General features: G+C 38.3%; 1 long non-coding RNA gene across 2 annotated transcripts in view; it reads right to left on the bottom strand.

The window, feature by feature from the left end:
- The window catches only part of LOC139440928 (uncharacterized), a 535155-nt gene that overhangs the window by 6850 nt on the left and 502896 nt on the right, over window positions 1–25409 (bottom strand). For both annotated transcript variants that reach the window (XR_011651245.1, XR_011651246.1), the window contains exons 5-7: window positions 16466–16545; window positions 13397–13512; window positions 1092–1258 (exon numbers count right to left, since the gene is read on the bottom strand). This is a non-coding gene — a long non-coding RNA (uncharacterized lncRNA). The remainder of the gene's footprint in view (window positions 1–1091; window positions 1259–13396; window positions 13513–16465; window positions 16546–25409) is intronic.

The raw sequence follows: 25409 nt of genomic DNA, 5'->3' as shown, positions 1-25409 counted from the left end.
AACAAAAGATAATTTTTAGAGTACTAAAGAAAAAATAATCCAGTGTACAGATGTTCAAGAGTCCCGAACCAAAGAAAATCCTTAAGAAACACAGAAGCACAGGCAGCAATTGACAATTGGTGTGGCTTGGGTGGACAGAAAGCATCTCTGTCTACAGACTCCTCTCCGATAATTACTGGGCGAGACTAGAGACCCTACAGAGGCAATGGAGTGTGTAGCCCTTCGAAGCTGTGAGAACTACTCAGCTGAGGGTGGTAGTCCCCTCCTTTGATTTAAACTGAGTTTTGAAGTCGCTTCTGTGGGCAGTGCTCTAACTTGTTGGGAGAAGCCCCCAAAACCTAAATTCAGGGTTCCAAAGAACTGACTTGTAGTCTTATTCAAATTCATAAGAGCTTTAATAGGAGAAACTTACATACGTGTGTAAGGAAGGCAGCTGCTCCCACTGGTGGCCAGAGGGGAAGAAACCACACCTCTCCCAGAACAGGGTCCCTTTTACTAGGTGGTTCATAGTAAGACCACATGGTGGGTAAGACCAGAAAGAACAATGCATTCCTGAGTTAACAGATACCATGAGCAGTTATCACACTACACATTCATTAACCTCCTTGGGGGGGGTCATGATATTTCTCTTTGGGCAGCATTCCTGTTTTCTGGGTAGTCAGCAAAGCCTGAAGCTACAGAGAGTTAGGACTCCAACATTTCCCAGATGCCTCTGCTGCTGGAGCCATACTGCATTTCTGGGAGTTCTCCTACACTTGTTCTGTGGGGACTTTGGAGGGATTGATGTCAGGCGAGGTGTTTGTGTCTCTAGTGATGAGCAGGAGAAAAAAATAGTTCTTTGACCTTTACCAAGGTAGACATCTATGCCATGAATTCAGAAGCAGAAGGCACAAGGGCAGAAAGAAGCCAAAGGACTCCTGCAGCTGTGTTTATAGATCACTCCCACTGGGCGCTCCTGGGAGCAAATGATGACTAATTAGTCAGGCAAGAGAGAAAAATAAATAAATAGAAAAAGGAGCAGGTATTTTTAGGAATGCAAATGCAACTTGAATTCAGGAACCTTGGCCAGCAACAGTTCTCAAACCTCTCACCTGTTGCAAGAGGGGAGAAGGGAAGATTTTCATTCGATAGGCGATCCAGGATTGGTCAAGAAGCAAAGGGCGTTGCCATGGCCGTGGGGGCAAGCGCTACCTCCCAGAGGGAGCCTCAGGCCCATCTGCTTCTTCCTTTCATTTTGACTTCCTTAGTGACCTTTTCCCTGTAGTTTTGAGGGAAATTAAAAAAAATTAGAAGAAAAATATATATAAATATTCACATATTTACCCACATGTTTATTATATTTTTTCTATAAATGGAAATAAAGCCAAAAGGGGAAATGTCTCGTGTGCAGCCCAGTTTTCCAGCCTGGGTTCTGGCTCACCAATAGATCTTCTTATATATGAAGCTGACTGGCGGGAGGGGTGGGATTGAATAACAAATTTACGTGATACAATCACATCATTTACAATCACATAATGGACCATATCCCAATTTTCAAAAGGCATAAAGTATCCTCATTAATACGATAAGTGCAGCAGTCAAATCAGCACTGTGATTTTATCAGGGTTTTTGACTGTACATGAATTAGAATGTAAAATGCATACAGAATTTTTAATGGGAAGCCTTTAACATTCACTGAATGTATTTCTAACTGTCATTTGCATCACATTAAAGTGAAATTCTACATAAAAGGATAAAAAGAATATGTCCTAAATTACAGTTTTCCATAGTTGTCATGTCCACACACAGAAAAATCTGATTCATAAGCTTGAACATGATCCTAAATCTGAAAAGCGTCCACCAGTTCCCTGTTTGTTTGTGGGTTTTATGTGACTGTCAGGACTGGGTGTAGATCAGCTCAGTAAGGTCAGCTTGTCGGGACAAAGCTCATAAAGATCATGGTGAGTATGCATGGAGCTGGGTGGGGGCAGTTGGGGTGGGGGGGGATTGGATTCCCTACCCTTCACTCTAGTACCTTATTATACTGTGCCTGCATTCTTCATTTCATACCAGACTATAAAAAGTCATTCATGTTTCTTAGAAGTATGTTGATCCCAAAGCTTCTATCTCTGGTTTAATTCATTTGAATAGAATTTATGAAACTAAATGGAATTTGCGTAAGTTCAATCCTGTATATTCTACCTTGAATGAGTATGTGTGCATCGCTATGTACACAGGATACATAGTAAATGTTCCCTTCACCTCAAATCTGTGTATGTCTACTTTTGTGTTTAAATATGGTCCATGTGTCAGAAGTTAATCTCATGGTAATGGTAATTGGGAAAGTGTGCTTAGGGGTTTAAAAAGTAACTTCACGGAGAAGTCAATACTTGGTACAGGGCAGTTAATATTGAATCCTGGGGATCTGAGGGTGTTTTGTACCATAGAAGAGGCCAGGTGTCTCCTGCTAAGCTAATACCACAGACCAGGAAGGTAAATACCTACTACATACATACTGACCGTAGCTACCAGGACTGGTCCATGCCTAGGAATTTGCACTCCAAGTGACTTAACTCTGTAATCACTTTAGAGTCTAAGAAAAGACAGTATGCTACCATTCACCTCACAGAAAGACATGCATGGAACTTGGGTAAAATAGTTCAAATTTACAAGAAATCCAGCAAGTAAGCTTTGCTCCCAGAAAAAAAACATTGTATGTATACATATGGCACAGACCATGTGGAATGAAGGGCTTTAAAAATGGCCAGACTATCCATTTTAATTATTTTATCATTAATACTGTGTCTAATCACATCATTTTTGATAAAGATCAAAGGCTGCATAGCCAGGTGTTTGGCACTGGTGGTTACATACTGCTGTCACTTTTGGTTCATCCTCCTTGAATATACATACATTGTATATATTTTACTCCACTGTTAGGAAAATGTCATATCCCTCCATACCTAGAAACAGTTTGAAAAAAATTATTTATGCCCTTACTGGTGTGGCTCAGTTGGTTGGGCATCGTCCTACAAAGGGAAAGATTGTGGGTTCAATTCCCAGTGAGGGTACGTGCCTGGGTTGCAGGTTCAGTCCCCAGTCAGGGTACATACAGGAAGCAACCAGTCAATGCTTCTCTCTTGCATTGATGTTTCTCTCCCTCTTTTTCTCCTTCCCTTCTCCTCTTTCTAAAAATTAAAATTAAAATTAAATTAAAATTTAAAAAGATTTATAATGGTCACAGAATTTACGCTAGGCCCCCATCTCTCTCTCTTTCTTTTTTCTTCCCGTTCCTTCTCCCCTTCCTTCCTCCCTTCATATTTTTTGTATTAACTTAGAAATTGGAATTTGTGCCAAAAAAGGAGCTATATTAAGGTCCATTCTCAGCTATGATAAAATTGTTCCCTTTAATACCTAAAATACTTCAAATGACAAGAACCCTGTGGAGAAATCATTTATGAATGATGGGTCTTAAAAATCAGCAGAAACTTCCTGATAATAATATTACTCAGTGTAATGATTTCTGTCCGAACGTGGACTCTAGACTTCACAACGCCCTTTAGTGGGCGGTTCACCTGCTGGAACCCTGGCCTAGCTGCTCACTGGGTGGGAGAGCATTGATAATCCCCCTTCCCTCTCTAAGGAACAGTTTGTTCCCTTACAAATGATATTGAAATTATTGACTTATTATGATAATGAAAAAGGATGGTGGACATCAAATATCTAGAGTAATTCTGACACACTGGAAGCAGTTCATACTAGAGGTTTTCCTTTGTTTTTGCCAAACGCTAAGAGTGTTCACACCTCTTTGAAGAATCAGATGCTATAAAACTTTATTCCAATCTACGTTTTTCCATCCATGATAACTGTATAAATTCAGATAGGCAAACCACCTTTTCTCCTCCAATAAAATTAGTATAATTTTAATTAACTTCCCTTCTGGTCCCTACTGAGTTCCTAGAGATGTTAGTAAATTTCAGAAATTAAGAGAAATATAGCAGAACAAAGACAGACTATATTCCTTTTCTAGTATTTGATTTTTGTTTAATAAAATGCATATATTTAAGAGTAAGAACATGGTGAATTGATATGCACGTATGTAGTGAAATGACGGCCACGGTCAAGCTAATCAGCACCTCTGCTCCTCACATACCTTCAGTGTGTGTGTGGTAAGGGCGCCTGAAACCACCCTCCAGTGTCTTCCCAGTGTTTGACACTTTACTCTTAGTATCGTCATCGTGCTGTGTACATTGGACACCATGTTTTTTATGGCTTATCAGGAATCAAAAACAGAATTTATTTTAAATATTCTCTTGCACCTTTTGTCTTTTTAAGCAATTCTGTCAGAAGCATTGTTACATATTGATCCCTTGAGCTGGTATTTCTTTGACTTAAGAGGAGGGCATAAAGTTTTCTAGGTCTCGCTTGACTCCTACCTCACACTTAGCATGATGCAAATGTATTTTTACCTAATTTACACAGAGAAAAAAATGAATTTTTTTTCTGTGGTAACATGTCTGTGTAAATAATAGCAAAATAAATTAATATTTCCTCAAGCTCCACATTTGTTGCATAATACCAGGTATGTCTAAGGCATTGCCTTCCACTAATAGATGAATCCAGCAATCTATCTCAATGGAGGCAAATTTACGCCACTATGTTCTCCTCCCATTTAAATGTGTTCTGTTTGTTTTACAGAGCTTTACTACTCATGCTGCATTGTCTTCATATTTTCTGCTCATAAGAATGGATTTCGTATTTTACAGTATATATATGGATGTGTTAAACTTATTGGCAAATGACTTTTAAAACTGCTTGAACTGTTTGCATTCTCTTTTCTTCCCTCTAGCTAACCTGTATGTAACATTAGTCCTTAGGTAAACATACGGATCAGATACATTACAACCGTGAAGATTTTGTGTCTCAAAAAAGTCTGATTTAATTTAAATCACTGAGACATGATAGTCCAACTTATGCTATTCATTATCACTATTTCTTTGGAAAGAAATTGCTAGTTTGTAATATTTGTAATATTTCTATCTAAATCTGCTAATTAAGACGTCATACCCTGGCCAGTGTGGCTGAGTTGGTAGGAGATTTTCCCATAACTGAAGGGTTGCGGGTTCGATTCCCACTAAGGGCACATATCTAAATTTTGGGTCTGATCTCTGGCCCAGGCATGTGCCATCCCAGTCCAGGCACGTACGAGAGGCAACCCACTGATGTTTCTCTCTCACTCAATATTTGTCTCTCTCCTTTGTCTTTCCCTTCCTCTCTCCCCACCTTTCTTCTAAAAGCAGAAATGAGAAAAAAAAGTGTCTTTGCGTGAGGATAAAAAATAATAAGTTTTAAAAAGATGCCACTAATATTGCTTTCTCCTTTCTTTGTGGCTTTGTTTACGAAAGGATAGGGCAGGAAAACCAATATAAATCAGCTCTGAAACTAATTTAACTAAGCTTAGATTTGTATTTACTCCTTACAATTCAATTGTTCAAGTTCAAATTTTTATCAATCAAATTTATTTATATAAGTAGATAAAGATGAAGACTCATAAATTTCTATTAAACAATTTTAAAAAGTAACAGAAAGGTTAAAAACTAAAACTATACAGTCACTTTATTCATGTACAGCAGGGATTTTCAACCTGTGTGCCACAACAATTTTTAAAACATGCAATACCTGACTAGTCAGGGGCACTGACCTCTTTTCTCTTAGGCTGTCAAATAAAAAAACACCAACAGCCAACACAATAATAGCTGTCCAGTATGAATGAATCAAAACTACACTTATTTTTTTGTCAGCTCGGCAAAGAAATAGATTTTTTGGTGTACTGCAGAATTTTAGTAATTAGTTTATGTGTGGTATGAGATAATAAAGGTTGAAAATCTCTGATGTATAGTTTTATTTCAATCTCATTGTTTATATAATACATTTGTATAGTGATAAATAATCTGGGCCTTCTTTGGGCTTCATCTTCTGCTTTTTAAAAATCTTCTGAACATACTCTAAAAAAGACTATATACATAAGCATCCACATTTTCTTTCCAGATTTTTTTATCCATTCTCTCAATTTACCAATCTATTGATGTTGGTCAGTTTCCATTGGTTTCCTCTAACACTTCAGCTGCCCTTTGGGGATGTATTCTTCAGTAGACTTTTTACTCCATACATTGTATTGTCATTGTCTTTCTTTGTCTACGTGGCTGGTCTACTCAGCTCCTCCATCCTTTGATTTCTGACAGGCCATGCATTATGGTAGTAATTGGTCCCATCAATACTATGTCCATCTATGACCAGGGAGCTAATACAACCAGGGATGTCCTCTGAAGAATCATGTGGAAAGGTAGACTGTGACTCTCCACCAGCCAGAGGACTAGACACAGAACTTTCCCTCACCCTGTGCATTCCAGAGGTGCTTTCGGATGCCCTGAGAAGCAGGAAGCAGGGAGTCAGGCTATGTTCATTGCATTCATGCAATCCCATTCTTTCAAACAGCTCACATAATGTTTGCAGATGCTTTAATAGGAAAGAATTTCCAGAAACTTTTGCAGATTGCACATTCCCTCCAAGCCCCACACCCCATTCTACACATGTGGAATTTTCCCAAAAGTAACAAAATGCTGAAGAACAGAACATAAGCGGAACCTCAAGTTTTCCTATTGCTCCATAACTTCTTTCTTTCTAGACTGTGCTGAAACCCTGCAGCAATAAACTTCTACAGCCTGCTTATTCTGTCAATCGGTCTGCACTTACAGGTATGAATATGTCCAGGGAAGTTTGTCCTCTTTTGAATTCTCAGTTTCCCAGGTCATGAAACTGTCCTTCTCCTTATTGTAAATAGATCTGTGTTTTACTCAATTCCATATCCAACAATCTACTTCATAGTTAGGTACACCATGAGGTATAATACCTTGAATGTATTTATGTGAAACTGTGGTGTTTTTTTCTTACCCTCCCACCCGAGGACATATAGATGAGAACTGTTGTCGTTACTTATTTTTATTCCCCCTGCCTACATCCAAAGAATTTCTCAACTAGTCAAGTTGAACACATACTGCTCATCCTTACAAAATTGCTACATGTTCCCTTCTTCCTCCAGTCAATTCTTCTTTTATTCCAGATACTGGGGCGTTGACACTGACGCATTGGTGTTCTCCGAATGAGAATTAGCCTATCACATTCATTTACATCCATTTAATTGCTGCTGTTATTGTTTAGTCCGTTAACCTCCAGCTAGGGTGCAATTCACATGAACTCTGGGGAAGCACAACCATTCGATTAGTTCTGCAAAGCAGATTAAAATCTTCTGGCTAATTGGAGACTGTCCATACTACTGCCTTCCTTCCTGCTCTAGGTTGAGAAAATGTCATGTCTTCAAGGGAAGCCCCTTAGTTGGAGTATAGAAGCCCTGAGCGAACCCAGTAGCATTTTCTGGGCATGTCGGTATACAGGACACTGTGCTGGGCACTGTGCCAGCAATTATCACCAGTCTGGTCTATGCCTGCAACCTGTAACTAGTCTTTTGATTGGCAGCTTGCCTTCTTCCTTTTCAGAAGGAGCACATGCACACTGGAGAAACTCCAACTTGGTATGTGGCTAAATTATTAGTAACCTGAATTCGTAGTGAGTTCATTTTGAAACATAAGCACTGAGAAAAACCCTTATGGAACAGTTTGTCTTGTTTGGGGGAAAATGAGAATTAAGAATGTGACATTCTCACTTGACCCAAAGCATAATGCCCTGGTATTGACACGATGGCAGGCGTGCTTCGGCAAGGACGTCCAAAGCTTTCCTTGGCAATACGTCATCACCATGCATACCTTAAGCTGAGGTGTTGTAACATGTTTAATTGTACTTTATCTAAGGAATATGGGAAGCTTCCATATCCACCCCAGAATTCTAAGAAATCGCAGTAGGTCAAATTTCTTCCTTTAATGTAAAATGCCTGGCCCAATGTGGTTTTAGTCAACCTCCCCGGCACATTTTCTGAATGTATGCTAAAATCTATCCACTAAAACCTGGTAACTCTTCCTCAAATGAATTCTACTGTTTTATGTCTTGGTGTTTTCTATATTGCTGCTCTGGCTAATCTGGTGTTTGTTACAAGGATTATGGACACATGGAGGAAGAAGTGCTTATGTTGACCTGAGGCATCAACATAAGAAATGATCTACAAATATGCTGGGTACTTTACGTCAATTATATCACCTAATCATCCCAACAGACATGTCAGTATTGTCCTCTTATACCTGTTTTCTGGTAGACCAAGGCTCTAAAAGTTTGACTGACCTGTGTGAGGTGACACAGTCAGTAACAAAACATTGACTTGAGATCCAGTTCAGTATGACTCTGAACTTCCTTCCTACTACATCAGGGAGGTGTTCCCTAAGAAAGAGAAGCTTTGAGGTGGAAACTTGAGGAAGGTATATGTGCCGACAGGGTAGAAAATAAGGAAGTCAGCATATCTGGTGAGGAACCCTCCCTGTCTCACCAGAGGTGGGTGGTGGGTATAACATCAGTCACAGCCACCTTGAGAGGTTGATAGAGGATGAGGAAAAAGACTGATAAAAGTTGTTAAGACCGTGTGATGTCTTTAACTGGCATCCATGCACTAGCTAGAGAATTTGAATGCTTGTGGAGACAATGAGGGAGACACTAAGACTGACTTGGGATCCAGGAATTCTAGGACTCAGAGACCATACTGCTGACTTCCTCCTCTGAAGATGCCAGAGAAAGCATTTCAGTACATTATCTGTGAAGGCTGCAGAAGTGGTAATTACACAGCAGACCATAAAGTAGATACCTTAGAACAAAAGAATTAGGCTGATTCATCAGTGCTGTATCCTTCTCACCTCTGTTTTTCTTTTTCTTTCCATTGTACATAAAGGAGATAAGCAAGACAGAGAAGGAAATAACTATTTGGGATAAAGTCACAAAGTACATTTGAAGGGTCTGGAGGAAGAATATAAAGCAAGACCCGCATGGTATATGTCAAAATATTTTAACATTACATATCAAGTTAGACAACTATGGATTAAAATACATTTTATCTTATTTTTATTAATATACTCTAATAACAATCTAGAAGTCCAGGTGTGAATTGAGAATCTATGGGCTCTTTGGAGTTCCGTGCTCGAAGTGGCAGAAGAAGAGAAACCTTGCCCCAGGTGCTGCCCCACTCCTGGTCTTGTCATCCTGAGCTCTGAGAGTCCTCACGCGTGTGTGAGCATCCCATCTGCACCCAGCTCTCGGAGGCACGGAGGACATTGGTTAAGTGCCCCACCTCTTAAGAAGACAAACCAAAGGAAAGGCCTGCACAGCCCCTGGAAGTGGTTTGGGAACATTGAACAGGGTTTTGGGGGTCTAGTAAACCCAGAGCACAGCCTAGATGGGGACCAGTTCTCCATCTAGGGAATTACCATTTCCCTTGGAAATTGGGACATTTGATCCCTTAAGGAGAACTAAAAAGTGCCTGAGAAGGAACAAAATGGGTGCAGCGATGCATAGGGCTCAAGGTAATGGTGCTTTTGCTCGAGTCTAAAAACAGTATTATAAACGAATGCCTTCTTAGAACCCATATGCCCCGTTTGGGCACCGAAGTTCCCCTTCACTTCTTCACGAGGCCCATAGCATTGCAGAGCCTTCCGTGACCCCATTCATTCATAAGAGGGCACATGCAGCCCTACCTTAGGGTTAGTCAATTATCAATAAAACTCCTTAAAAAGTAGCTGCAGTTTTTGAAGCTAATCATTTTAATTTTCAGGTAGCTAAAGATCTTTTAAAGTCTCATGCAGTCTACATTGTCTATACCCAAAGATTCAAATTGCCATTAGAGTAAAAATTTTGAGACTCCATTTAATTTCTCCATTGCCAACACACCTGGAAGCACTCATGCAGGGTTTCACTAGCTATTCAATACTGTACCAGTGAAAAGTACAATAGCAGTCACCAGCAACCCGAACCTAAGGAGCTGGTTCTCTGCCTTCGCCTACTCATCTTGCCGTAGAGCGTGCTCAATCAGAAACTCTTGGTCAGTTCAAAGTGGAGAGCTTCTTGCATGAACTCTGTGTAGCCTTAGGCTATACATCACATCTATCCTCCATCAGCCCTACTGCACAGAATAAGTTTCTCTGAGAGGCTCATTTCTGTTGACCGAACTTTAAGTTCTTTTCCCAGATCCCTAACATGATTTGACTGAATTTCTTGAAGCTTTTGTGTGTAAAGGTTGCAGAATGTCAATTCTCTAGTGATGGGATTTGGAAAAGGGAGTGAAACCCAGAGGTTTTTTTCAGATTGTGTGAGGAAACACCCTTATCACTAAGTATTTGAAAAAGTGGTATTATAGCTACTTACCATGTCCTTTTCATCCAAAGGCGCGTCACAATTTCTTTGTGTTCTGAGAGCTGCTCCTAAAATCCTACCAGTAATAATCAGTAGCATTTTTTGAGAGCCCATAATGTTCCAGACATCGGGCTTGGTGTTTTTCATGAGTTTCTTTCTAACTCTGTACCAACCTTATAAAATGGTACGGATATTTTGTTACTTTTATTAATATTATTGCTCCTGTTATTGTTCTTATTGATATCATTATTATAAAGATGAAGAGAATTGAGGCTTGGAGAAGCTAAGTTACTTGTCCAAAGTCATCGAGCTAATAGAACACTGAGTCGAAACCAGACAGTACGACAGACTCCAGAGGCCCAGCTGCATCGTAAAGCAAATTTTGGGGAGACATAAAGAGGAAGCAAATATTCTTCTGCTTCTGAAGTCCTTAACTTGGAGGAAATTTAAAGGACTATACCAAGATGGAGTAACAAGGACCATATTCTGCCTCCTACTTAAAACAAATAAAAATAAAGAAAAATTTATTATAAATGTATATACTCTCTCTATATGTATATATGTGTATATATAGGTGTGCATATATATATATATATACATATACTATATATGTGTATCTACACACACAGAGTTTTCAGGACATTGGATATTAAAAAACAAAGGTGAGTAATATCTGAGAGATGGGAATCAAATGAGATGGGCCCTAAGATTGCCCCATGTTACTCCCTTGAGAGAGTTCTTCGGCTAACATGCAAAGGCAAAACCAATCTACCCATAGGTGTTTATTCAATACAAATAAAAATGTGTGTCCAAATAGAGACTTGCACATGCCGTTTACAGCAACAGCGATAGAGCTAAAAGCTGGGAACAACACACATGGGTGAGTGGAATGTGGTAATCTAGACAATAGAATAGTACTCAGTAATAACTGAGCAATAACTTGATATTTGCAACAAATACATACATCTCAAAATATTTATATTGAGTAAAAGAAACTAGACAAAAAGGAGAACATACTATATGATTTGAATTCGTATAAAATTCTAGAAAATGCAAATGAATGTACAGTGACAGAAATTAGACTGGTGGTTGCCTACGCACAGGAAAGCAGGATCACAAAGGGACACAAGGAAACTTTGGGGGTGACGGATGTGTTCATTATCTTGACTATGGTGGTGGTTTTATAGATGCATAATGTGTCAACACTTACAAAAATTTACATTTTAAATATGTGCAGTTTGTGGTTTGTCAAGTATACCTCAATAAAACTCTTTTTAAAAAAACAAACTAGAACAGTTTAAAATAACAAGGCAAAAGGTTTCTGTCTCGTTTGTGTATTTGTTTTGGTTCCTTATAGAATACTGCTTCATCAGAGCAGAGATACAATTTATCTTGCTTATTTTGGATTTGCATTGCCTAAAATTAGGGGTTCCAATTACTGATTGTGAGTTACTAATTACCCCAAAATGCAATGGCATAAAATGGCCATATGCCATCCGCATGGATTCCGTGCATCAGGAATTGAGGCAGAGTGAAATGGCTTCTCTCTACCCCGTGATGCTTGGGGTCCCAGCAGAATTGCTGGTGACTGAAAGCACTGGGTCTCCCTTTGATTACCAGATCATCCCTTTCTGTGTCATGTCCAGCAAGACGCTCCAGGATAGCCAGACTCCTCACCTCAGTAATGGACCCTCGAGGTCTGACTCCTAACACAGAACTCCAAGAAGGAACTGTGTCGCCTTTTTGTGATGTAGTTCCAGGAGTGACAAGAAGTCACTTATACAACATTGTTTTTAGTTAAAGCAATTATAAAGATTTGCCCAGGTTTAAGGTAAGAGAACACAAACCCCATCTCTCTGTGGGGGAGTTTTCAACCTATTTGTCAACATTTTAGGGAAAGCATGTGGGTTGGAATATACACTGATTGGTTCAGCCACCTTAGGAAAAGTCAGTCCGCTACACAGTGTTTATGTCACACAAATGAATATACGAACAGGAGTCAGTCGTTTCCACTTCGTCTGCAGGCTTGCAGACTCCATAAAATTAAATTTGGGCATTCATTCATCCCACAGACAGCTAGAATGCATCTACTTATACAGTGTAGATTCAAAGAAGAATGTTATAACCTACAACTTAGATGAAAGAACTTATGTTTTAATATGACAACTATATGAGAAAAGCTCAAGAAAAATATAGATAATGCAACTAGTCACAGAAGGTTCAAGTCCTGGAGAAGGTGTTCAGCACTGTCTGGGTTTGAGAAGGCAGAGGCTACCACAAGCCACAGAAATCAGTAAATGCTGCATAGCTTGTGTGCTGCTAGGACTGAGACTTGAGAGATCAGTGAGATTTCTTTAGAAGGTGCTAGAAGGAAGACGGTGAAAGTAAGGAAATAAGCAGAAAAGTCCAATTCAAGGAATTGTCCAATCCTAGCACACTATCTGAAATTCCAAGAACCCTGTTACAGGCACAGATTCTATGCCCCACTTCCAAGATGTTCCAATTTATTAAATGCCTCTCCCTGTGAAATTCCAATGAGCAATCAGATTTTGGAACCACTGACCCACAGGGTTTACATAGATGGGAGTATAAATATCCACAATAAGTGGTTGAGACCAAATCACGGAGCAGCTGGAATACGTGTCAGTTGGTCTGCGATAGGATCTGACAATTAAATTTCACCTGTATTAATTAATTTATCACAGCACCACACTGGCCAGCTAAACCCTGCACAGAGGTGAAAAATCAGATCACGAATCAGTAAATGATAAATGATAAGCAATAATAGTGTGATTACTTGATAATGCAAACACAAGCTCATAGTGTAACAGTAAATTATAATGTTTAGAGGTGGGGTTTTAAAGTGAGGAGAAAGCTTAGCAGTCTTTAAGTCATTTACCTAGGGTCACAGACCTACCTATTTCTTCTCTAAAAGTATGTGTGACATCACTGGTGGACACCCTCACCTTCTCTGTGGAAGAGACTGTGAGAGCTGGCTGCACAGGGAGAGTTTTATTGGAGAACTGTTTTGTGCTTTGGAATGAAATGCCTTATACACACAAGATGTTCTACTTACCACATCACTGTCGTATTCATTATAAAGCACGGGCTCTTTGCATTACTTTCATGCACTGGTAGATTTGGTAAGTTCTATGGTTTTCTCTGGTACATGATTTATTGTGTTATCTAATCCTAAAAAAAATCCATAATAAATAAGCAGATAAATTGACATTTATTCAGCAAGAAAGTAATGTATGAAATCTATGTTCATTTGCAGAAAGTGAAAACTATATGAGAAATACAATGATTGTTTGCCAGTTTTGAATATCTAAGTCTGTTCTTTGCCAAAATGTCTAATTTCTAATTAGGATTGTAGGTTATATACATATATATATTTCTCTCTCTACTCCCACCCCTCTCTCTCCCAATGGCATCTGTGGGTCTTTCTTTGATAATGAATACACCAAGGGAACTCAGAGTTAAGTCCAGGCCTCAGAACTAGAAACATTTCCATCAAAGATGGTTTGTTAATAATAAAGTAAGGAGGAAAAAAAGCTATTTGCTTCTTTTGTGGCTCTGACCCTCCCTTGGTCCTGCCAGGCCTGCCTGAGCATCAGCAGAGTTCAGTGGTAATTAAAGCAACAGTGTTGTGAAAAAAGTGTGAATTACTTTTGTGGGAAGACTTGGATGTTGCTAGTGACTGACAAAGCACAGCGGGGGGCTCTGCTGGATATTAAAGAGTGATGGTAGTCCCTGTGTTGTAAGGTGGCTTTTCAGCACAATACAAAATTATGACTTTTCACAAGTTGATATGTCTGGAACCATTCGAGTTATCAGCTTAAAATTTAGATTTTTTTTTTCCTTTTGCAAGGTTATGGAACAAAACCATGTCACATTTCATGAATGTGGTATGGTAGTTGTAATGATGAAGAGCTAAAATATATTTTCTTTCTTTTCTTCCCTTGGATTTTTAACTCTATTATGGAATTATTTCAACCTTGAAGATTGTTGAAAAGAGTGAGGGAAAGCTCTAAAGGATCATATGTTCAACGCTTTCTTGGCAGGTTACTTCAATGTCAATTACCTAGGCTTTCTGTTTCTGTCATTTTTAAAAAAGAAAGAAGCATGGACCAGCACTGTGTTGACACGGCCAAGGAATGCCCACTCTGCATACTCCACATGGGGTGTTAAATATCCACATGGATGGTGAGCTCACTCTGCCAGAGCCAGCCAGGAAAAGGCCCCATCTTGCTCCTTCTTTATCACTGCAAATCTTGTTAAGCCAACTCCCACTCAGGTATGATATAATGTTGATTCTACTCCTTATCCAGTGTGGAAAAAAAAAATGTCTTTAGCCAAATCCAATAAACCACTTTCTGCAGATGTGAAGCAGGAAAATAAAATAGCTCAATGGGCTATTAATCACTTCTCACTATATAAACTAACAGACACTATCAGTATTTGTGAATCAGGTTCCTAAAGCACAAGTGGAATTCTATGTAATGGCATCACCAAGAGACCGGGGCAGCCTGTCTTGGTATAAGATAGGATAAAATACAGCTGAAAGGCAGTGGGAAATACCTCTGCAATGGGAGCCTGTATTTGTGATCTACTTCTGATGTAAATAAGAAAAAAATGTACTGGGTAATATGCATACACACTGTATGGTTTACCACTTTCTTCTCTAAGTAAGTAGATTGAGCTGATAAGTGAGATTCCTGCGCTTGCTGTGTGTTCAGGAACCCTGGCCACATTGACATCATTGGGGCACCTTGTGGACCCACGACGCAGTGGAGCAGGAAGTGCTACGTCGTGGTGGACAACAGCACAGACAGTGGGTTCCCAATGTCCTCCCTTACACACTGCATGACCCCGATTTCCTTATGTGTAAAAAGAGTGTAAGAACCATTTCCACCTTACTGTGAAGATTAAGTGAATTAAGATATAAAAATTGTTAGCAAATGCCATAGGCATGGCCTGTAGAAAGCAATTGATAAAAGCTGTTACTATCATCACCGCCATCATCATCAACAGCAAACTGGGTGCTGTGATGAATCGAGGTGAATCTGGGAACTCCCTTTGCTTTTAGATACACGGACTCTGTTCGATCCACCAAGCAGGGCAGTAACCTTTTTACAGTGGTGCAAGGTGACAAACTGCCGTTTAGGGGGTGAAGCTGTGACATGCCAAACAACGGGCGGACTGTTTAAATAGACAACAATGGTATACACAGAATAACTGGGGTGCTCCAAACGACATTCTTTCACCCCACTAGTGCAAAGTTTAATTAGTATGTAAATAGCATACTCATTTACAATTGACATAATGCCACTGCTTTTCATGCCAAGCTGTCAAGGCCTATGAAACTGCAAAATTCTTGACACTAAACATTTGTTGTAAACTGATCCTTCCAAAAGTAACTTAACTAAAGGATTGGAAAGGTGGGAAAGGTGATAATTGCTTTTTTTTTTTTTTTTAAGAAAAGCTACTTCTCCAATCTTTCTTTCAGAGAAAAGGGTCCAAACTGCTTTTGGGGAGAGATACACCCCATTACATTGGGCTGAGGGTAAATTCTATTAAAGTGAAAAAAAAAAAAAACCATATGAACCACCAACCCCAGAGTGATGAGAAGCAAAATGGGTAAGGAAAAAAATACCCTCAATTGACACAGCTATTTTCATCACATCAAATCAGCCATCTGTTCTTGACATAGTTTATTATCATTAGGAAGATTTTCTCAATTCAGACATGGTGATGAGGAAAGACGAAGAATTAACCAGATAAATAGCCAATTTGGAAAATTCAGGCTGAGACCCTTTTCCTCAATTTCCATCCCCTCTCTTCTCCCTGCTCCATCATCACACTCCAATTATCCCAAGAAAAGATTTAGTGACATGATGAGACATGTTTACGGTGGTGCTGGGCTCCCACTTGTGTGGGCGGAACAAACCAACCACACTAGGTACCAAAAGACACAAAGGTGTTCGACACTGTACCAAAAAATAATAATACTTTTCCATTGTTCAATATGACTGAATGACAAGTTGCTGCACTTAAGGTTAAGGGGATTAAACACTTTCAAATGAAGTATAAAATGCTGATATTTCCCTCCTGGAATTTATTCATTAGAAATCCATCAACTTACCTTGGGATAAAAGTGTTTAGAGAAGAAAATTTTCTATGAAATAATCATGGAGAAATTCTGACAGCTCTGTGTGGGGTAATCTGGAAGGAATAAGTAAATGTTGGAAACTAATAATAAAAGGAAAATATTTAAGTCATATGTTTAATATTAACTTCATAAAGTGAAGTTGGAAATTTATAAAATCTCATACTTTTAGGGAAAATAACTCAGAAATGCTTGACAAATATCAACACAGCTACTTTTTAAAAATTAGCCAAGCTGGTTATTTTATCTACAGAATGTCAAAAAAACAAGTTTGACTGATTCGCCTTCAAATAGTTCACAAAATCATGATGTTAGATTTTTGAGAATCTAATTCACACATTTTTGACTATAATTAATATCACATCTTTTTGACTGAAATTTTTAAAATATTAAGGACAGTAACTGTTGAAATTAAACCGTGCAATCTCCTTCACAATGTCACTTCCCTCGTGACACCCGGGTTATTTTGTGTGGATATATCCTTTCTTTGATAACGTGCCTTGATCTTGTTTTTCTTACCTTGTATATTTCAATATCTGACTTGTTACTAATTGTCAAAAAAAGTTACAACTCCTCATTCTTCATAATCTATTAGAGTCATCATTGTTGCTAGACTTTTCTTGGTTGAGACACTCTTTTCTTCATTCTGTCTCTGCCATAAAATCTTGATTGTTCTCATAACTCAGATTGCACTTGGCTTTCTTTGCTCATCAAAGTTACATGTAGACATAAACATTCTAAGTCAGCATTCATCAATTCAACAAATGGCCGCTGAGAACCCACTGTACACCACGTGCTGCGCCAAGCGCTGAAGATACAATAGTGAGCCAAGCAGACAGGGTCCTTGCCCTCATGGAACTTAGGTTTCTGGACCGGAGGTCAGCAAACTTGAACTCCTTGGGTCAAATCTAGCCATTTTTATTGGCACACAGCCAGAACAATTCATTTACATATTATCTTTAGCTGCTTTTTTTCTACAGTGGATTAGTTAAGCAGAGTAGTCGCAACAGAGACCTTTGGCCCACAAAGCTTAAACTATTTACTCCCTGGTCCTTTCCAGAAAAAGTTGGCTGAACTTGATAGACTCTAGATCAATTTTTAAAAAATTGTATTTATTTATTTTTAGAGAGGGAAAGGGAGAGAGAAAGAGAAGGAGAGAAACATCAGTGTGTGGTTGCCTATCAGGTGGCCCCCACTGGGGACCTGGCCTGCAATTCAGGCATGTGCCCTAACTGGGAATCAAACCGGCGACCCTTTGGCTTGCAGCCTGCACCCAATCCACTGAACTGCACCAGCCAGGGCTCAATTTTCAACTGTTCCAGCTCTGCATTCTTTCCCTCAGAGAGAGCAGCAGTTCTGGTCTCTGATGGCTTTACTGTATCTGCAGAAATGACTCCATAACCTCTATCTATCATCATACCCCTCCCTTACAAACTTCAGTCACCTGTTTCTAACTGCCTGCTTAGCATCCCCACCCATCCACCCAGCAAATACACCATCATTATTTCAAAAGAGCCAAGGCTGACTTCATCTCTTCCCCAAGCCAACTGTTTACTACCATCAACCTCCCAATCCTAAGATGTGAAAATGTGGAGTCTTTCATTTGCTTCCAACATCCAAGTAACAAAAAATAAAAAACGAATTTACATATACTTATCAACTAGTTGTTTCTATGGCCACCACCTAGGCCTAGAACCCCAAACCTCAGACTTTGAGTAATGTAGTCATCAAACAATCTGCCTGTAGTCCGTCTTTTATGGCTCCAGTGATCTGACAGTTTCCTTAATATGTCATTTTACATATGTCTTCACAATACTTTGTAGCTCTGTATTACTAAAAGCAGGGACTCTCAGCCCATGGCTGAGGCTCTTCTTGTGGGGATGCTGAAGCATGACTTTCAGGGGCCCACATACCCCATTGAACACAGTAACAATTATCTGATGCTGAGTGTCCCAAGTAGATGCACCATTATCACTATTTTTCCAACATGCACAGATGTTCTTCTAATCACCAAAATACAAGTTTGCATATTAAAATTACAATTTCATCTTAAATTTTTCTCATTTTTTTATTTTCCCAAGCATTGATTTTAAAGGTGCAAACACTTTTTTCTCTGTATTTTGTAATAAAAGGTCCTCACTGGCCAGTAAATGCTGACTCTTTCTTCAGGGAGGGTCTATTATGGATTCACAGTGGAACTATGGGAGCCAAGGACCTCAGCTTTTAGAGGGGGAAATGAAAGGTTAAAAATGTATAAATGCATCTCTCTCCTTTCCTTGCCTTCTCTCTCTCTGTGGATGAAAACTGTGGACTAGGAATACTTCGTAGGGATATAGAAACGCCTTGGGAACAGAGGAGGCTTCTCAGGCCTGACTCAATTCTCAACTTCAGAAGAAAGGAATTGCAAGAGTCCTGGATGTTTCTGTACTGGCTCTGCTGATCAGGGAGGGTGAGCAGATCAGGATCCTGGACAGAAGCTTTCAGAAATGATGCCCATTTGGCAGCTTTGTCCTGTCCATCATACTTCTTAGAAAGGTGGTAGAATAGTGAACATGAGTACAGATGCCAGACAGGGCAGGGACCCGCTAGGAACTAAGTCCACATTCTTTACCTTGCATTATCAGTTGCTTTCAGCTTAGCCCTTATGCCCAGTTCCAGCTTAGTCTCCCACCATCTCCCCATGGACCATCTGCTAAGGGGTGGTGGTTTTCTTCTGTGCTGGCATATTACAACACTGTATCTCTGGCATGCAGAGGAGTGCTATCAACCAGTAAGCCAAGAGAAGCACAAAGTTATTTGTGTTGCCAATATCCACTGGCTGCAGAGTAATGCTAAAGCTCTAGTTTTTGTTCATGTGTTGATTAGTTTGTCATGGTGAACACCCAGGCTGATTTATGGAAACCACACCCGTGAAACCTCTGTGGTATCACGGCACAAAGAAGGAGGTAGAATGGTAAAGTAAGACAGGATGTAGAGATAGAATTACCATCTACTAGCTGTGAAACTTTAAGTTAGTTAATTTCCCAGAAATTCAGTCCCCTCTGTGGTAACTTGGAATCACAACTACATTTCATTTCAGTTATAATGACTAAGGGAGATGAGGTATGTAAGGGTCAAGCATGATATCTGAAACATCTTTGGCACCCAACAGGTGTTCTAGAGGGGAAAGGACAGATGAGAATTTGGGACAAAGACAAGGCCCATTATCCACATTCCATCTGATGTAGTGTAGGTTTGAATTATGTTTAGCCTGGGACTGTATTTCACGGATGTCAATAGCAGGGCAGGTTGCTCCGACCCAGTCGAAGAGAGTTCTTTGATCTGAGAGTGATTAACCAGGAGTGAATTAACATTTACTGAGCTCCTATGGCACATCAGTCAGGTTAGCAAGCCTTTTATATAAGTTTAATTTCACATTCAAAATGACTCTCTGATATAGATAGTGGTATTTCTCATGTTTGTGACCTCAAAAAAATATGGCAAGAAGAGGTTCAGTAAATTGTGTGCATCCACACAGTTATTAAAAAAAACATCAGAGGGAGGACTTGAACTGGGTCTAGGTGATGCCGGAGCATTTCTGCTTTTCCTATCAACAAGATAGCTCCCCTAAAGGGTTTTGTGACGTCACTCATCAATTTTCACCAAGACCACCATCAAACTCCCTTATATATCATTATCCCTTTCTATATCCTGATCGATTATATCATTTTATTACTAGAGAAGGCAGTAAATGTTTATAAAACTCAAGCCCATATACTTGAAATGATAATTTTTTATATGTCTGAACAAACCAGGGCCATCCTGAGAATCTGTACAATGACTACCTGTTGAGGCACATTAGCAGTAGTCACCTAACCACCTGGGATTAGATACAGCATAGCTCGTGATGGACACCATGACTGCTAATGGCTCGCTTGGTGACTTCGGTCTAGTTCTTTAAGTCTGTCTGAAAGATAACTTCTATTCCCAGAAAGGCAAATTTCCTCTCCTCACTTGCTGCAGCAGGGAGTTGGTAGAAACTGTTTACAGCAAGAACTGGCCGGGTGCGGCCCTCAAAACCTGGCTCATATATAAGTAAATAGTAAGTAAAATAAGGATAAAATGATGACATTCTTCAAGAAACAGCTTTAGGTCCTTGAAAATGATTATTTCTGTTTGCCTGCAACTGTAGAAATGAGTTTCAGGTAATAGCTTTTCTTTTATATGGTAAATGATAAATGATCATTTAAACATTGACTCATCCACCAACCAAGATATATAAAAAAAATAAAAAAAACCTTACTGTGCTAAAAGGGAATTTGAGGACTGAAGTCACTTGATTTTTCAAACTGGTGATTGTACCATGGGGATATTCATTTGTCTTTACTTCAAGCCTGGAATTGTGTAAAATACATTTTGCTAGCCAAGAAAATCAAGCCCTTTAGCTCATACACATTATGTTCTCTCCTAACCTTGTATATATGTTTTTTAGCCAAGTTAGTATATCCTCTTAGACTTTGAAAACTGTGGTATCAGATTAAACTACCCATTAAAGAACCCAAGAAAAGTGGGAATTCCCTTCTTTGCATACTTATTTGCAGGAAGAACACACAGAAAATTGTAAGGGTTAGGTCTGTCATTGCTTGGGCTGGGAAATCACAAGCAATACAGAGATCCATTCAGGAGAACCAAAGCAAAGAATAAAGAGAAACAAGGCCAGCAGGGGAAAATATTCCTCTAAGCACATTATTATTATTTTCACTCTTTTCAAAAATAATATCACAAATATCAATAATGTTCACAAAAATAAATATTCCCTGTTCAGTTTCCACTTAATCTCTACAACACTAGCATGATAATCTTACAATTAAAATGTTTAAAACACAGTAAAGGAAAAAGTGGAAATCGGGGAAGGAGAGAATGTAAATAATTTTTCTGGCATCGAGGGAGAAGGGAAATCTGACTTTGAAATTTCAACAAGTACTTCTCCGTCAGATTTCACAATTCATAAAATTCAACAAATTCAGTGTCTCCCTTTCTTAGGTGCAAGTGCTATGAAATAAATATTTTGCCTTTAAATAAGTGTTACCATCTCCCCCTCCCCCAACCAGAACAAGATAAATTCTTCATCAAATCCTTTCTTTTCCTCCAATAGTATATGGGTTTTACATGGATTTCCGAAGTGTGAAATAAGTGCTATTGGGGAATTAATGCCAGCTTTTACTTTTACTCCCTGTTGGTTACGCTTTTTAAATAATACTGCAGATATATACCTTTACCTCCATGTTAAGCGATGGTTGAGTTAACCCCCTAGCACCACCCCCAAGGATAAACTACTTATCTTCCCTTTTAGGTGCATCCTTAACTTAATTGAACAAAAGTTTTATAAATCTACTTGCACATAAACAGACCACAGTACATGTTAGGTTCCATGTAAGTACCACAGACTTAATTGCTTAAAGCAACTCTTTGTTATGTGACAGTTCTGTAGAAGTCTCATGGGGTGAAAGTCAAGGTGTCAGCCTTTTTCCTGGAGGCTCCAGAGAGGAGCTTGTTTCGCTGAGTTTTCCACCTTCCTTGGCTTGTGGCCCCGTTACTCCATCTTTATAGCTGGGGAGACCTAGTTGAGTCCTTCTCGGGCTACATCACTCTGACCTCTGCCTCCCTCCTCCATTTTTAAGGACCTTAGTGACAGTTTGGGGCTTGACCACATAGTCCAGGGTAATCTCTCTCATTTAAGGTCAACTCATTAGGAGCAACATGAATTCCTCCCATAACCTTAATTTCCTCTTTGTAACATATAGTACATGTTCTGGGGATAAGGATGTGAAAATCTTTGGGGATCCATTATTCTTCTTACCATATATATATATAATATAATATATCATATATCATATCTAATAATATACAATCATATAATATCATACATATCATATATATCATATATATAATATTGTATATGTGACATAGATACTGAAATAGATAATTTTTATGTTATACTACTTTTTAAAAATATATGCTTCTAAATAAATTTAAAAAGATAAAATATTATAAAAATAGTAGACGTTTGTAGTTATATTTAGAACAAGAAGCTTCATATTCGGAAAGATTTGAATTTCTTTTAGAAATATGCCAAAAAATTCATCCTTCTGCTTTTGTCTGTCTCTTGGTGTTTTCTTTTTATGGTGTTATGTTTGTATCACCAAGAAATATAACACTTAAGCTCAGTGCCCAAAACTGAATTTCTACAATTGGTTATCTGAGGCTTATATTTGAATACAGTCGATGGTCACTATCAATCTTTTCTCCATTATGGAATTATTTATTCTAACTCTTGCTTTTGTTGCTTTGTTTTCACCTAAATATATTTCTTTAGTTCAAGATGGGCTCACAGATGCTGTGCTTCCCTAGTCCTTATATACTCGAGAATATCTGGTTTTGGTTCTGACACCTGGCTGACGAGCATCTTGGTTACACTTCCTTAACAGTAGGACTCTGTAGACAGTTCTCTATAGTTTTCTGGAACTGAATATTGCTTGGAGAAGTCTGAGGTTAGCATGATTTTTCTAAGTGATAGTTTACTTACTTTTTCTGCTTAGATGACAGAAATCTTTAAAAATGTATTTTTTTAATTACTTAAAGTTTAATATTGTACATTTGAACTTGGCTAAAGTTCTATCATTTTTTCCCCCTAGAACATGATATCCATATATGTACTTAATCAGTCTTCTCCTTAATTTCAGAGAAAATTTCTACATTTACATTGTAGAATTCTATGTTCCTTTTATAGTGTTTCTATTCTAGGATGCTTATTATAAATTACATAAAATCATCCTTACCTTCACTTCTTTATAACAACTTATTTCTAATTGTTTTTACTTCTTTGCCTTTTCCTTCTACACTTATTGTGAATATCTTAAGATTTCTATATTTCAGACCTGGAGTATGACTGTGTTCACAGCTCTAGCGATGGGTTTCTCGAAATGTAGAGGTGAAATTGAGGTGACCAGGGTAAGGGAGTAATGGCACAGAGCCTTTGAAGTTGTGTTCTTCTATCAACACCTGCTATGTAAGCTCTGTTTTGTTATTCATAGCTTATAGAACAATTTCACGTATATTATCTAATTTAATCTTCACCCAATCCTAAGCAGACAGGGATATATTATCCCAGTTTTTCAGATTGGTAATCAACCAAATCACTCTCCTATAATTAAAATATTAATGACAATATCAACGACATAGTGATTGAGCTCAGTCTTTTTCTCCCTTGCCTATCTCCACTATAAAGTATTCATTTTTCCCAGCCATCCTTGCTAAGTGGCCATGTGACATATTTCAGACTAATCAAGAAATTCTGCCACAGGTATGGATTTGGGGAAAGCCTTTCTGATAAAGCCATGGACAGTGCTAATGTGAAGTCTCCCCCATTCTGACCCTGACATTGAGGCAATTCCAAGAGATTTGGCAGTCCTGGTGGCCTCATAAGGAAAAGGCCAGGAACAATTCACTTGATGTGAAGCCTAACATGGTTGAGTCATGGAATCAATGTCATTAACTGCCTGCCTATCTCTAAACCACTTATTACTTGAGAAAAATAAGCCTTTCTTTCTCTAACCAATATTACTAATATTTCATATTGCTGGTGGCCAAAGCATTTCTAACACCATCAACTAATAATAATGCAAATGCAAGGAGATGATTTAAGCTCAGTATTATGTTTAAATTTATCTTAAATTCAAATAACAAAGAAATAGCTTAAATTTCATAACTATCTTTTTTCCCTCTGATTGTTAACAAGATTAAATTACCTCCCATAAGAAACTGGGACCTCACCTGGGAAGAAAAATTTTAGCTTTGTAACTCATTGGGCAAGTATTCAAAATAAATTATTCCAAGAGGCAAAATTAATTTATGCTAGTTGAATAGAAAATAATATTAGTTTAATTCATTGTGTTTCCAAGTAAACCAGAAGAATAGAAATGACTAAAAATTCTTTGTGTATAAATCTAAATATTTTTCCTGATTTGCAAGGCTGTACTAGACACTGAATGATTATTTTCATTTACATAGTATAAGCAATTCACTTTCTCATATATTTTAAAAGTCTACCTACACAAGAGATAAGAATTATGTTGTTTTATATTAAAATTGATACAATTTCATGAATCATTTTCATTGACTGATGATTTATAAACTATTCCCCTTCTGGAAAACTTCATTATTTTTGAGGCCTTGACTACTTTCCAAGGGGATAGATTATGTATATATATATATATAAAATCTCTGAACTTAATATATATAATCTCCTGACTTAATAAATATCCTACCATTTTGTGCCAATTTACAAGTTATGAGTGATCTCGGCAAATCTTTTAATTGGTTTTGAATCATGCAGTTTGTCTCAGAACTACATAAACATAAAAATATATGTTTATGTAGTTCTAATTCAGAGACTAAATGAAACCTTATAATGCAGCACACCAAAGTTGTTTAGGCAAGTTTTTTTTCCTTCTGGATAATCAGATAATTATACATATCCTAGTCATCATTACTTCAAACAAATTATGTTCTGTTGAAGCATGAAAGAGGTTTCCTGGCACTATTTTGAGTTCAACTAATCATATTGACAATAGGTGTCTGTCTGCAAAACCTGTTTATTGGTGTTATGATTTAGTTTATAAAACCATTTGTAGTTGCTGCTCTGTAGTAAGCCCTTCTTAATTATATCATTTTTCAAATAAATATTTGTATCTTTTATTTTGAAAAATCATAGGTTCAGCAAACTTGGCAAATGTGTGTATATTTTTAATACAGAATGCTTTGCCTTTTATTCATTGCAGATTAATAGTAATAATACACTGCTTCATGAGACAGCACTAGTGAAGAAAAAAGGTGAGCAGTTGTTTGCTGTGCATTTAAGTGCTTAAACAGAGGAATCACC

Source organism: Desmodus rotundus, chromosome 5 (assembly GCF_022682495.2).
Source record: "Desmodus rotundus isolate HL8 chromosome 5, HLdesRot8A.1, whole genome shotgun sequence".
Taxonomy (NCBI): Eukaryota; Metazoa; Chordata; class Mammalia; order Chiroptera; family Phyllostomidae; genus Desmodus; species Desmodus rotundus.
This window is presented reverse-complemented; position numbering and strand designations above follow the sequence as displayed.